The following is a 15,461-nucleotide window of genomic DNA, read 5'->3' on the forward strand; positions in this document are numbered from 1 at the left end:
CAAAAAGAATTGCTACATGGGGTCTTTACTTTATTGAAACAAAAGCAACAGGTTAAATAGAAACAATCGCTATGGGGTTGGGGAATGCTACTTCAGAAGCTGTCTGGAAGATCTGTCAGGGAGCTTCAATTTCTCCTAGGAAAACAGCGGAGATGGAATCATAATAGAATGCTAACATTTCATGATGACAAGAAAAGATTATACAGGAGGTTGAATCATCCAGAAGAACTGCCCAGGTCCATCCAGATGTTCCTCACTTTTAGGCTGTCGGGAAACTCAAGTGTATTTTGATTCCTTTTGTAAATATAGAATAGCAAAATAGATTATGTTGACATCATACAGAACACCGACATTCCATAAAGGTGGGAAGGATTCTACTAAACCGACAGGGGATTGAATCAAACAGCCAGGGAGGCCACTCAACCATTGAATTTCCCACCCTTTAAAAATACCGGGAAATTCAAATGCTTCTCAAACATTCCTTTGTAAATGCAAGTATCTTCAAGTACTGTCTTTTCTAGACTGGATTATCAGATACGTTTTTTAATAAATCCCAGAAATGTTCTTAACTGTGTTCCTTTGTAAATAGAGGCAATTACCGTATTTTTCTGTGTATAAGACTATATTTCCCCCCAAATTTGTGAAGTTTAAAATAAGGGGTCATCTTATACATAACATTTTCTTAACTTTGGATTAAAAAAAATAGGGATCGTCTTATACATAGGGGCGTTGTATACACGGAAAAATACGGTAATTGTTTCAAGACATTTACATGCATTAAGAGGCAGGGGTGGCTCCCTGTCTGTAAAAAGTATTAAAAAGTGTGTGCCTGTCACATGGAGCTACTTTTCTTTTCCTCTAAGACTGGCCCTACTAGCAGTCAATAAAAGATCTCAATTAAGGGGCTTTTGCTTTAACCTGGGAAAGAGCCACAGGCAGTGGCGTAGCGTGGGGGGTGCCAGGGGTGCCGACCGCACCGGGCGCAACATCTGGGGGGGGGCGCGAGTCCAGAGGGAAGGGACAAGTTCCTTCCTCCGCCGGGCTCCCCGCCGCCACCGCCAGCCTTGCGCCCTAGCGCGCGCGCCCCCCGCCGTCGCTGTGGCTGCGCTTCGCTCACTGCTCGCAGGAGGAGCAGCCGCTGCAGCAGCGCCGACGCCGCCACCGACGCCTGGCCGGGCACGGGCAGCCTCTGCACCCTGCCGCCGCCGCCATCCCCTCGGCCCAGCCACAGGCGGCGGCGGCTTCTGCCTCCATCCTCCTCCGGGCAAGCAGCGTTGTTTGCGCGGCAGCGCCAGCGGCAACTCGCAGGTTAGGGGTTGGGGGGGGCGCAAATTACTTGCCTTGCCCCGGGTTAGGGGGCGCAAATTACTTGCGTTGCCCCGGGTGCTGATAACTCACGCTACGCCGCTGGCCACAGGCAGTTAATTTTCCCATGACACTATGGATCCGTGCCTTGGTGAAGAGTAAGGATAGGGGAGCAATTAAATTCAGTTCCTGGTTAAACCTACCTAATTCACACTTTCCAAAATAATGCACAAATCAAAAGACAGCCATCTTTGAAAATTCACATTTCTCCGAGTTTTGTAGCACAGTTCTCTGGCCAAGCAAGGCAAGTAATAAAATATAACAGGGTAAAGGATGCGTTAAAATTTCATTCAAATAGTAAAAATAAGAAAAATGCTTGGAAATATATGGATATTGCCTTCAGAATGTGTATATTAGGAAAAAGTCAGACCAATGAATTTTCATGAGAACTTTAAAAATAATAATAATCAGAAAGCTGGTGTTGAAATGTGGAGAACTGAATTTAAGATTAGATAAATGAGGAACTGAGGAAAACACAAATGGACAGAGTTGTCCCTCCCCAGCTAAGTGCCAACTATAGGCATTGCTTATAGCAGAGGTGGGCAGCTTGTGCTGTGGCCCTCCAGATGTTGTAGGACACCAGAGTCCTTCAGCTGCAGTCACTATGACCAATGGTCAGGAGTAATGAGAGCTGTGGTCCAGCAACGTCCAGAGATGTATCCCACCCATGGCTTATATGAATAAGTACTTCTCAAGATCTTCCACATGGTGGCTGTCCTATTTAAACTCCTTGGCTGACATTGTTGATTGACTGGTTTCCTGCAAGGAGCTCAAAGTGGCATATATGGTTCTCCTTCTCTGAAATTTTTTCCTCATAACAATTCTGTGAGGTAGGTTAGGCTGAGAGGCAGTAACTGGCCCAAGCTCACCCAGCGTACTTTATGACCAAGTGGGGATTTGAACCCTGGTCTCCGAGGTCCTAGTCAGCACCTTTACATCACCTCAGGTACTTGGGATATAAGCTCTGGAGTTTTTCTAGGAAAAAATCAGCTTATGGCCTGAATTCCATTCTGCTGTACATTGCATGGAATGTGCTTCTAATTCTATAGAACAGCCTTTTGACTCTTGAGACATCGTTGAGGAATTTTTATAAGTTAAATCTCAGTTCCTTGTCTCCAGTTTCAGTCACATAATGCTGGGACAGATGGTTTTAATTAAGCTATTCAAAGAAATATTAAGAAACAGGGCAATCTAACAACACAAATGCACACACACACACAGATTTGCTTTACCACATTTTTATCTTTAACAAACTTCATTATCCCAGTGTCAAAACAGTCCCAGCCACACAAAAGTAGGAAGTATCAGCAGACCTGGGGAAACCACACAGTTGGAAAGAAATGCAATAAATCGTTAGGAGGAAAAATGACAAGGCAATGAGAATGCTAACTTGCTGTTGGAGGGAAGGGAGTGGATGATGGGAGTTGTAGTCCAAAAGTTATGCATCCCTATCTTGCAGTCTGTTACATTACCTGAAATCAGAGAGTTTGCCCTGGTTTACCTCCCATATTGCTCTTGTGAAGGATTAAAGAAAGGGGTCATTACTAACCAATCACTGGCAGCACATATCCTACTTGATACAAGCAATATCCTAATAAAAAACCCCATCATTCTGTTAATGTAAACAGAAAGCTAAAGAATGTTTTCAAGTTTGAAGACACATTCATTGCATTCCTAAGCTTTTGTTTCCAGTGAATGTGTATTCAAGCCATTTCCATCCCAAACGGAGTGTCTGCCTGTCCTCACATTTAGCCAGCTCTGCATGAAAGTATTTAATACCACCAACTTAATTAGGCATGAGTTTGGATCTACATGCAATTTCTGCTTTGTATATAATATAAGGATTAATAAATGGTCTGGTCTGCACTGTACTTAGTACGTCATACATTTGTTTCCACAAAATATCTTGTATTTTTAAACACTTGAAAGCAATTCCCTCTAATACATACACACTCCACATAATAAATCTATTATGGTTAACTGTAAATCTCTAGACAGTCTATTGCTCTTGACAGGCTTCCTTTGAAATTGTTAGCATTTCACTTATTCAGAGGAACCTGTGTGAGTGTTCCCATGGCAGAGCTAAGCTTAGCTCATAGTAAGGAAAATCATTGCATCATCAACCACAAAGAAATGTGAAATATACTCAGAGTCGCAAAGTGATTTCATGCTCTTTATTCAGCTCATAGTGGTGAGGAGGAATGAATGAAAGTCCCCTCAAAGTATCTGCTTTATATACATTATTTACACAATGGGCTGCACATGATTGGTTAATTCTGGAATTCTACTGTAAGCCAATCAGGTTGTGGATTCACTTATATCTGGAGCATGATTGGGTGGTTCCTGCCAACCAATCATACTGCTGCATTGTTCTTGGACCAATCAGACTGCTGCATTCTGAATCCTATTGTTCTAGGACCAATCAGACTGCTGCAATTTGGATCCTATTGTTCTAGGACCAATCAGACTGCTGCAGTTTTGATCCTATTCAACTCAGTACATAACAAAATGATTTTCCTCAGATGTGGAGAAATTATCCTGTTTCGGGGATAGACCTGGAATAAACCAATACACACACATCAGAAGTCTGACAATTTGTTCTTGCACAGCGTGGCCAGAGGGTTATTTTTCCTATGACATAGAATCGGGGGGAAATTAACTTATTTTTATCAAATCAAATACTGCTCCATTTTTGGAACTGTGCATAAAGAGGATGGCCACTTTTAAAAGGCAGGAAACGAATAAGGAGGAAACTCTCAGATGAGGTAGAAGAATGGGGTAGCTTCAGGAGACATAAAATGAGGTTGGGGGTCATAGATGGTTGGTTGTCTGTATTGGACCATAGATCTGTGTTTTATGCAAATCTCTGGAGAACAAAGAAAGGGGACAGATTCTGAGTTCAGTGTTTACTAATCCCCAATCCGGAGGGTCTTTGAAGTATAAACTGAAATTATTTAACCTGACAATTTCCATGAGGCCTAATTTAACTGACAGCTCCTTACTTGCGTGGTGAGGGAGGATGTAGCAGTGGTTGGCAGTTAAGAATTGTTGCTCAAATTAAGAAATCTCTTCATCACAATTACACTCTAACAGGAATTTCTGTCAATCTAGAACACATGTAGAAGAGTAGCCAGCAGTAATCAATGTGAGGGGTGGTGGAATAGCCCAGTGTAAATGTACTATCTGGATTTTATAAACTATTGTGGAATTTACAAAATGAAGTGTCATTGGAAATTATGGAATTTCTCGGCTTTAGATAATGTGAACCAGCATTCAGTGAGTCACGTTTGTCAAATTGGCCTAGCAAAGAATGAGGGTGTTGAGAATGCTGAGTTCTAATCTGTGAAGCAGATGCTGTCTAAATCTTGTTTATATTTTCATTTACATTTTCATGATTCTGTATTCTGTGGATAGGAAGTCAGCTAATACTCTTTTCACTCATGTAAAAGAGATTGATTCAATACTACTTATTCATGTTTATTATTATTACTACTACTACAGTAAACCTCTTCCATGAAAATAAGCAAAAGAAGAAGTACCACAACCCAGAGGGACAGAACAAATCAAACCACTGTGAAAGAGCTTCCACAGTCAAAAAATTATTTACTTTGAGCTGCAAGACAGCTAGAGTTCAACCACCCTTGACAACGTCTCATGAAATGCAATAGAAATTATGCTTCCAGATCATGCAATAGATGATATTAGACGTGACCAGACCAGCATCCATAAGAAGGCACAGCCATTGCTATAATAATCCTAACAATATGAAATATGATCGATATCTTCATTCTTCATATGACTTGGGGATATGTGGCAGAGGCCTCACTAAAGAGCAGAAGAGCATTTTACACTCACCGGGGAGGGGGGGCAGGGAGGACACACACACAGTGGAACTGGCTATTCTGTGCCTGCTCAGACGACAGAAGGGAAGAGAAGTTTTACAAGTTTTAAGGCTGCAATCCAGCAAAGTTAATCACAACTAAATCACACCGTAAGCAATGGAATAAGACTTTGTCATGACTAACAACAGGCACGATCACCACTTGTTTCTAGTGCCATAAATGCCAACTTTCCTTGCACTCAGCGGTGCCTGTCAGGGGTGACAACTTGAATAAAATATTGTGGGGGCCCAAATAAGCCCTGCCCCACATAATTGATCACATGACCTAATGCACACATCCCATTTGAATGGGAATGCCCATCAACTTTGTGGGGGCCTGGCCCCCTCAAATATTTTATTATGGGGGCCAAAGCCCTCACAGCCCCTAGGAGTTGGCTCCTTTGGTGCCTGTCATTCTCAGCACTTATCCATAAACAGACCCCTGTGTTGCAATATAGACAAGCTGAACAATATAACACAACATGATGGCCAATAACAATGGCACTAAACACTTTTTATAGACTAATACAAATGATCAGATTTTGCAATCAAAGTCTCTGAATCTTCTTCACCAGTCACGGTAGAATAATTCAGAAGTTCGATATATACATAATCTGTCACAAATATTGCTGGAACAGAGTTTCTGGACAACCAATCTGTTTCGTTCAATGCATCATCAGCCAATCTTGATCAATTCTTCATCAGCCAGACTTGTCAGAATTGATACAAGAAGGATGCAGTTCAATTTCTTACAAGCCAATCTTACATGTAAGCAATTATAAACACTGTAGAAAATATGCTCATATGATACTGTAGTCACTGATCAGCTCTTAGCCTTAGACAACACTGATAAACTCCTGCCTTCTCTATTTAAGTTAAATATTTATGTTGCATTGTTATCCTATATTGAGTAATTAAATCATTTGCTTTGACAGATGGCAAGGTGCATTTGACAATTCTCCATGGATACCTCACAGGCCAAACTGTTCCACAGCCTTGTGTTGAAGGCAACAGGTAGCAACAGAAATGGACTTGGATGAAACCAACCAGCAAGTGTCAGAGTGTGGGGGCAATCGGGCAGGATGCTAAAGTGCTGCTTTTAAGGGCTGTAGAAATTATTGTTCACCACTACCACGTCACAGGACAGTGTATGCAGCCTGGGTTACAGCTAGGGATGCAAAAAAGGGGGCAACTTCTATTCATATTCATTGCATGCAGCAATGCTCGCTTACTGCTGGAGTTTAGCTTCTAGCAAAAATAACATTGTTCACCTCACTGTCCACAAGGCTTTATGCAAATAATTATGTAGTTAATAAAGCCACCGTTACACTACTCCACACTATTCATTTTAATGCAAAGGAAACACAATGCAAATTGGAGGAGGAGACCTCAATTATGTATTATTATATATTGTTTACAGATGAAACAAGAGTGAATGCCGATTCTATTCATGGGATTGATTTCCATTCTGGACACAGGATGAATATGCAAAGTATTGCAATTTCTGCTCTCATTTGTGTTTTCTTTGGAATTCTCTGACAGGAAGCAAATGAACAAACAGGGAGGCCATCTATATAGCTGCCAATTTAAGTGAATGGGCTTGGCGTGAGTGCCACTGCCATAAGTGAATGCCACTGCCATATTCCACCCCCCACTCCCTGAAAAAAAAAAGCTCAACAACTGTGTCCAGATTTTCACTTTGGGGAATATGGCAACCCTAATTCAAGGAAAGATTGAGGGCACAAGGAGAAGGGGACGACAGAGGATGAGATGGTTGGACAGTGTTCTCGAAGCTACCAGCATGAGTTTGACCAAACTGCGGGAGGCAGTGGAAGTCAGTGGAAGTTTGACCAAACTGCGGGAGGCAGCGGGAGGCAGTGGGAGACAGGAGTGCCTGGCGTGCTCTGGTCCATGGGTCACGAAGAGTTGGACACAACTAAACAACTAAACAACAACAATTCAAGTGAATGACCTTAGGGCCAAACAAGAGTACAGTGGTACCTCGGGTTACATATGCTTCAGGTTACATAAGCTTCAGGTTACAGACTCCACTAACACAGAAATAGTGCTTCAGGTTAAGAACTTTGCTTCAGGCTGAGAACAGAAATCGTGCTCCGGTGGCGTGGCGGCAGCAGCAGCAGGAGGAGGCCCCATTAGCTAAAGTGGTGCTTCAGGTTAAGAACAGTTTCAGGTTAAGAACAGACCTCCGGAACGAATTAAGTACTTAACCCGAGGTACCACTGTATATCTTAAGTGTATGATCAGATTTATTTATTTTTAAAAAATCAAGTACTTTCTGAGGTTGAGGTGCTTTCTTCTTCTGAACTTCTTCTTCCACTATGGAGCCCTCTGTATGGAGCCATCTTTAACACCTGTTGAAAACTCATTTACACTCCCATGTTTTTGCTGACAGTTAATACCAGTGTCTTCTTAATCTGTTTGTTTTGGATTTACGGTTTGTATATTATTATATTATATTATATTATATTATATTATATTATATTATATTATATTATATTATATTATATTATATTATTATATTATATGTCACAAGGCTACTACCACATAGATGTATAGCTTCCCATATTGATTTTTAACTTCTTTCCTTTGCAGCTGTAATTATTATGATAATCACAACAAATGTTCTTGCTTTTAAATCACTTGCTTTTTACACAATTTAATACTGAATTTTCCCATGCATGGACATCCAAACATTGATTGCTATAAATCTTATATTTATTTTGAACCCACTCCACCTCTAACCATGTGGGTCCCATATCAGATTGAGGAGCCTGAGCCAAGGTATGCTGTCAAGGTTCAAGGAATCCTATCCCTCCCCTGGAGAGACAAGGAAATGTAGTTTTTATTTCAATTATGGCATTGCTCTGAGTAAAACCCAACCCCCCTCCGTCTCTTTTATCCTACGTCATCCCTGCGCCAGCTGATATAGGCTTTCTGCCTCTGAGCTTTCTATTCTCCTACTCTCACTGCACGCCTGGTCCTGGGAGAGGGGGGCTCAGAAATGCTCTCCAAAGACACCGAGCCTGTCAGTTGTCGCTCCCCCGGTGTTTCTTCTTCCTGCTGTTCCTCTCCCAATATTTCCCAGCTTTTACCCTCTGCAGCCTCTGAACTACGTCCTTCTGCAAACTACTGTTCTAAATCTATACTGCCCTCCTGTTCTCGGGAAGGTTCAGGAGAAGGGGCGGCAGCAGAGGTGGAGCTAGCTGCTCCGGCACCGGAGGTGAGCAGCGAGCATCCCAGGGGGCAGCGTGACAATGTCACCCCCCCTCAGGGATGACATCCAGGGCAGGCCGCACCTACCACACACCCCTTCCTCCACCAGTGGGCAGCAGCCCCCACCATTCCTCCTCAGTCCAGCCCCTGTCATGTGCCAGGGCTCACCCATTTTGCTTGTCTGGTTATTTTGGCCAAGCTATACCCATCTGCCCTACATGTTGTCATCTCTGGTGTCAGGTGTGGTGCAGGGAAAGACCTGACTCAGCCAATGTGGTGTTTGCAGGTGTCTGCACAGCTGGTTGTCAGGTCCTGTGAATTCCCATGTAAAGCTCTCCCCAAGACCCAGCTACAGTAGAACCTCGACTTAGGTTTGTTGGAAAATTCCATTCCACCTTTAGTTGCAGACATGGAACTGTTGCATGTCACATGTCTGTTTGCATGCCAGCACAGCTTGCTGGGAACTTCCGTTGTGTGTATAGCTTTTGCTTTTCTCTGTCTCTCTGAGGAGAAGAAAAGGAGACAACATGTTTTATTTGTCCTGATTTATGCTTAATAAATCTTTAGCTGTTAGTATGTTTCCACAAGCCTCACGCCTGTTCTGTTTGCGCAGTATGCTCTGCTAATATATTGTGCCCTGGCTTTGAAGCCTGGGTCGCTAATTTATGTTGCACGAGAGATCAGGGGATCATCACAGCTGGAAGGGCATGATCCAGCTGGGGGTTATCCAGCTGGCATCCCGACCCCCGAAGGATGCCTACAACGTTACCCTTGGGTAACGTAAACTTCGGGTTACGAAAGCGGCAAACCCAGAAGTATTTTTTCCAGGTTTTGCTGCTCACGCATGCGCAGAAGCACTCTACGCGCAGCACGCCTGCGCAGAACAGGTACCTCCAATTACGGAAACTTTGGGATCTGACCGGAGCTCCGGAACAGATCCCATCCGCAACCAGAGGTACCACTGTATAGTGATTAAAAGTTAGCACAGTGACGTATGTTAAATGTTGAACTTTTTTTTTAAAAAAAAAGTAAAACATTTTCCTTCTTAACAAAATATTAACTAGATCAATCAGAATTTCCCTTAGATGTTGTTTCCCTCTGACTTCCGCTTATTTGTCCCCAAGGACACACCACATGGACATCAAATTATTTGCCCACTGAGCATCTATCAAAGAGCTAAGTTCGGTCCCTCTGGTAGAAAGTAACTTTGTAAGGTTGATTCCAACAGGAAACACATTAGATTTATGTCCAATAGTAACAAACAGGTGCATCTGCAGCAAGTGCAATCTGGGTTCTTCTTCAGGTTTTGTCTGACACCAGCTAGCAATTTTTGATGGAACTTCTGATAAATGTAGCATTTGTAGCTTTAAGAGGTTAATTATCAAAATAGTTTCCTCCTGCCTAGTCAAAGTGTGAAACCTATAGGAAGGAAATTGAATCAAAATGTGCAGAGCACGGATGTTGATAGATTCTTTAAAAAAAAAAAACACTGCAGGATTTATTGTTTAAAGAATTATCCGTCCTTTTTATGGTGGTCACCAGACAAGATTTAGCTCAAAATTGGAAGACAGCTGCTAATTTAACACTGAAGGCATGGTACAAGAAAATCTGGAACATTGAGTTCATGGAAAAACAAACAAAAAATGCCCCAAACAAAGACAATTTTGAGGAACATTTTTATTCATCACATCAGAAACAAGAGCAAGACAAGGACTCTGCCATCGACTGTTGGCATTCTCTGGAGTATCTGCTGAGACAATGAACATGATATTACTTAATGCCTACATCTGATCTCAGTATTGACACACGATTTGTTAAATAACTTAACCTCTATGTGAATGATATTCCGTGTGTATACACACACACACACACACACACACACACACACACGGAATGGATGGGGAGGAGAAAGGCAGGAATAGGGAGGTTTTTTGAGTTAGACAGTTTTTCTGCATTTAATTGCTGTTTTTAATTACGGGGTTGTTTCAATGGAATAGTTTTACTGCATATTTCACATATGGATGTTTACATTATAATGTTTGCATGTTTGTTTTTCATCCTTATAAACCGCTAAGAAGCCTGTGTTGGGATTAAGTGGCATATAAATTAATAACCAATAATAGTAACAGGCTAAGCAACAGCAAGAAACAGAGTAAAGATGAGACAGGAGCAACAAGAGAGGGCTAAGGACAGAGTTGGGAAAATAATTCAATTCAGTGCACATTTAAAGGCAAACCTACCGAATTCACACTTTTTGAAACAACACAGCCATCCTTCAAAACTTTGCCTGGATTTTGCAGTGCAGTTCTCAGGCCAGGCTACATCTAGAAAAATGCACAAACTAAGACAAAGTGTGCATAGAAGTGCATTTATTAGTGAAAATAACACACACAGAAATGCATTCTATCAGAGCAAAATGCATTTGCAAATAAATGTATATTCGGCGAAAATTGCATGGGAAAATGTATGCATTTGGAGGAATTCACACTAAAATTCTGATGAGTTTTCAGGGGGACTTTTTCCAAAAATGCAAACTGAGGTTGGACAGGGGAAGCCAAGATCGGAAAAATGGGAAATCCAAACTGACAGATTCACCATCCCTAGTGGGGGGCTCGCTAGATACATTATGGGGATTCATATGTCTCTCTCTTGCTGATGAGGGCTGGCAGCTCTACTGCCTGCTAGGAGGGCTGTGCTGTTTGCTTTCCCCAATGCTCTGCTGGTGTACTTGGAAATAAACCACATATTTCAAAAACAAGTCTCCAGTGATCTCTCCTGCGAAAAGGAAGCCAAACCCCGGAGCTTCTCACCGCCTGGGGGATGCAGGGAGCATGTAACAATATTGTGTGGTGTTTTGTTCTTTTTTTTTTAGATTTTCCTCATCTTAAATGCCATTCCTCATGTGAAAGATGTGCTGCAGATGGCTACAGTGCTATAGGCATACAGACACCTTTTGATGCTGAACACTAACGCTTCAAAGAACCACCATCACAGACCCACACTGTCCTTTAGTTCTAAATTTTAATCCGGTGGCCTTAGAGAATATATTGGTCTATTTGATGCCAGTTCTGTGCATTTTCAATGTTCCCTGTGCTATATATTCTCCCCTGAGTTTGTTTGTACCCTCTTTGCAAAAACAGTCTGGCATACTTGTTTACATTATGCATTTTACTAGCACTGGCCCCATGAACTGAGACCTCTATATTCGTCAATCTAAACCATACCACTGACCTCTAATGCTTATGGGAGATGAAGAAGGAAGTTGTCCATCAGCTGTCTGTAGTCTAGAGGCTCTGTTAATGATGAAGAAACAAAATGGACTTCTCTTTTTTTTTTAGTAAATAAAAATAGCATCCAGCAGTAGGAACATATTTCCTGTTCGCTGTGGGAAATGTAATTATAGGTGACGCATTAACCTTGGTTTATTTCCATTTACTTTTTTATCATTAAATGCAGTTGGGCAGTTTTGTAGTTTTGTACCTTCCAATTTAAAGTTTTCAGCAGAAGCTCTCTCCCTGAGAAAGAAAATTTAGCTTGCTCTGGGCTGTTAGCATCCCTGTGACTAGGAGGTTTCATATTCTCCCTGCTTTTAAAGAAAATCAGCAGAAGGCAGTATAGTTACTTGCTGTGTATGTCCCCATTCACTCTTCATTTGAGGTGCGATATCACCTGTCTTCAGGCAAAGGGACAATCATATGGATTGCTGGTGCCAGAAGCAACCCATGAAGGTATAAGACTAATTTATAATAATTTATTATTTATACACCACCCATCTGGCTGGGTTTCCCAGTTGAAGGAAGGGGCAACAGAAAGTTGAGAAGGCAGGAAATTATGATTTATACATCATTATATGCTTATCCCACCTTTCTGCCAAGGAACTCCTCCATGGCATGTATGGTACTCCTCCATTCACCCACTATTTTTAGTCTCACAACAACCCTGCGAGGTAGGTTAGACTGAGAGGCTGCGACTGGCCTGGGGGCACCCAGTGAACTTTATGGCAAGTGGGGATTTGAACAATGATCTCCCCGAATCCTGCTCCAGTATCCAAACCATTATGAGTGTTTTGCAAGCTCTGGGTCAGGGACGAACAATGAATTTTAGTCCACTTCCAGGTGGGCCTCAGCATCTCAGCCTGCCTCTTGGTTGTGCACTAGCCCTTTGATTGGATAGAGGCTGGTACTGGGAAGCTCTCTGTCTACACAGTGCATAGGCACATGTAGGAACGGGGATTGATTTGAGAACAAGGTGAGGATGAGTGTAATTGATGCTGCTATTGAGCTGTCCAAGCCATCAGGGTTCGGTCCGTCAACCAGCTACAACTCCACCTAACAGTTACATCATTCAACCCACATTTTACCAGCTTCCTCACAAGAATATCATGGGGGACTTTGTCAAAAGCCTTACTAAAATCAAGATACGCTATGCCCATAGCATTTCCCTGATCCACTAAGTTTGTAATTCCATCCAAAAAAATTAGAAAAGAAATCAGATTGGTCTGGCATGACTTATTTTTGAGAAACCCATGCTGGATCTTAGTATCACAGCATCCTTTTCTAAATGCTCACAGACTGACTGTTGAATTATCACAGACTGACTGTTGAATTATCTAGGATCTTTCCTGGTATTGATGTCACGCTCACCTGTCAGTAGTTACCTGGGTCTTCCTTTTCTTCCCCTTTTGAAGATGGGGATAACATTTGCCCGCCTCCAGAAAATTTAAAAGGGGGAGAGAGAAAGGGATAAACTCTTCTGCCATTGTAAGACCCTTCTTTCTGAAACTATTGGGGAACCCCTGAAACAGCACCCAAACAGCAACCAGTGACTGGCATAGCATTCTAATCTATTCCTATGGCTGGAATGTTAGGCTAAAAGGAAGACAGGCAGCTGTGCATGACAACTCATAATTATGTTCGTTGTAGGATCACCCCAAATATGAATGAAATAGTACTGTAAGTCAAACTGCAGATCTAAACTGCAAAGGGAACCAGTGGCCATGCATGAGGAGAGACAGGGGGACACGTTTTGGGGGAAGCGGGTTCAAGTGTGATGATCAAACAGGCCTTCAGTTGCAAGTTGCCCCAAAGCACTGTGCACAACTCTACTTATTGCAATAAAAATGTAGGTAACGGAATGGACGAAGCTGGAGTTGTTGCGCTTGGATGCACTGTAGAATACAAGGCACATCTCTATTCTTGAGGAGGAGAAGAAAAATCCTCAACAAATATTTGAGAAGGCAGGCGATTGTCAAAATTGAAGGGTATTGCCAGCGGAAGTTCAAAGGGTGGGTGGCACTCATCATTATTTGTCTGCAGTGTCACATTGCTAAACTACCAATTTAAACAGAGAAGTGTTTCCACAGAGACGGAATCTGCTCTCACATTTTCTGAAGTAATTGACTAGGACATGTGTTTGAAGAAGTACATTAAAGACTTGTTGTGTCTGGAAGGGCTGACATCTAGGAATTAAGCTATTAGCTACTTCCTTCTCCTGCTACCCAAGAAGCTCAGTGATGCCAAAGTGTCAGGAACAGTTTACTAGTGTTACCCTCAAGAGGGTACACTTCGGAAAGGGAAAGGAAAAAAGGGGAAAAAACAATAACCACCCAGCTGTTATATATTCAATGTTTTTATATGATTAATGTTGTAAAAATTGTAACTCCCTTTTGCAATTTTAATGAAGCTCTGTTCGGGAGGAACAGCTTGCAGCAGTTTCGCAGCTGTTTACATACTCATTACCCTGAGGTAGCTGTAGACTTCAGAAATTAAGCTTCCTTTCACCTTCACTTATGCTTTTGTAATCCCCATAAAGTCATTAGGCTGCATGCATTTCCCACGCAGCTGTAACTGGGAATTGGAGAATAGGCCCCTGTTTAGTTTCCTCCTGCAAAACTGCCCCTACCGAGTAAGGCATCAACTGAGCGTCATCTTTCATTTCAGCTGAATTGTTTGCGGCCTGCCTCCATTCTGAAAAGTCAGGGCATATAGAAGTTAAAGCATACATATAAAGTAGACCAGGGGGAGACAGGTAAATTGGGATCTTTTGGGACATATCTGGATGGTATAACTCCCAAAAGTTTAACAGCAAGCAAAACTGCAAAGGAAAAATATATATATTTGGCATGACTGGTCTTGTGCTATTCACTTATCTCTTAACCTCCTTGTTCCTCACCTGTAAAATATGGACATTAATTAGATGCCTTTTATTGGGGTTTTGAGCAGCTTTTTAGATGTTTTTTAATTTATAGTTTTATTAAATTTCAAAAATTTCACATGTGCACCCCAAAACATAGATTTTTCTTTAGTTTTTATAGATTTTTGTGACAGATTTGAAGGGAAGGGCTGCAGCTCAGCAGCAGAGCATAAACTTTGCATTCTAAAGTTCCTGGGGTGAGTGCAGTGGTTGGGGCAGAAATTATCTGAAACCCCAGAGAGCTGCTGCCCAGATCTTTCCCAGACTGCATCTGTATTAGAATCGTTCTCAATCTGTTTTTAATGTTTCATCACTTGTCCTGGTCTCCTTTGGGTGGAAGGGCATGTTAGAAATTTAGTAAACAAGACCTCAACATAATAGTCATTCACAAACATCACAGAATCTTTTCCTGGAAGAAAAGGTATCCCAATTAAAGGGTATCAGCTGTTCTAAACTGTATAATGTGTTTTTGCCTCCCACCACTCCAAATAAATGTATAAACCAGTTCTTGGGGATACAAATTGCGTGCCAAGTGTTATGTAGACAAATAACATGGGCAAAAAATGTCTTAGACATACAGATTATCTTTTACAATCTGAATCAGGTGAGGCGGAAAAAGTGCTGAACCGCTCTTTGGGAGCAGTAATGGACTTGATGAGGACCAATAAATGTAATCCCGAGAAGATCACTGGTGATGGATAGTTCAGCTGTGCACACATTGCTCAAGCAGAGGACCGCAGTCTGCCTAAAGAAGCAGGTATACAGCCTGCTTCTTTTAGATTCACTTTGT

At 42.0% G+C, this 15,461-nt stretch overlaps 1 long non-coding RNA gene across 2 annotated transcripts in view; it reads right to left on the reverse strand.

The window, feature by feature from the left end:
• Positions 1-8,856: 8,856 nt before the first annotated feature.
• The window catches only part of LOC310707523, a 48,307-nt gene continuing 41,702 nt past the window's right edge, over positions 8,857-15,461 (reverse strand). For both annotated transcript variants that reach the window (XR_014526539.1, XR_014526540.1), the window contains exon 3: positions 8,857-8,982. This is a non-coding gene — a long non-coding RNA (uncharacterized lncRNA). The remainder of the gene's footprint in view (positions 8,983-15,461) is intronic.

This window comes from Podarcis liolepis (assembly GCF_965112155.1).
Source record: "Podarcis liolepis genome assembly, chromosome: 5".
NCBI classification, from domain to species: domain Eukaryota; kingdom Metazoa; phylum Chordata; class Lepidosauria; order Squamata; family Lacertidae; genus Podarcis; species Podarcis liolepis.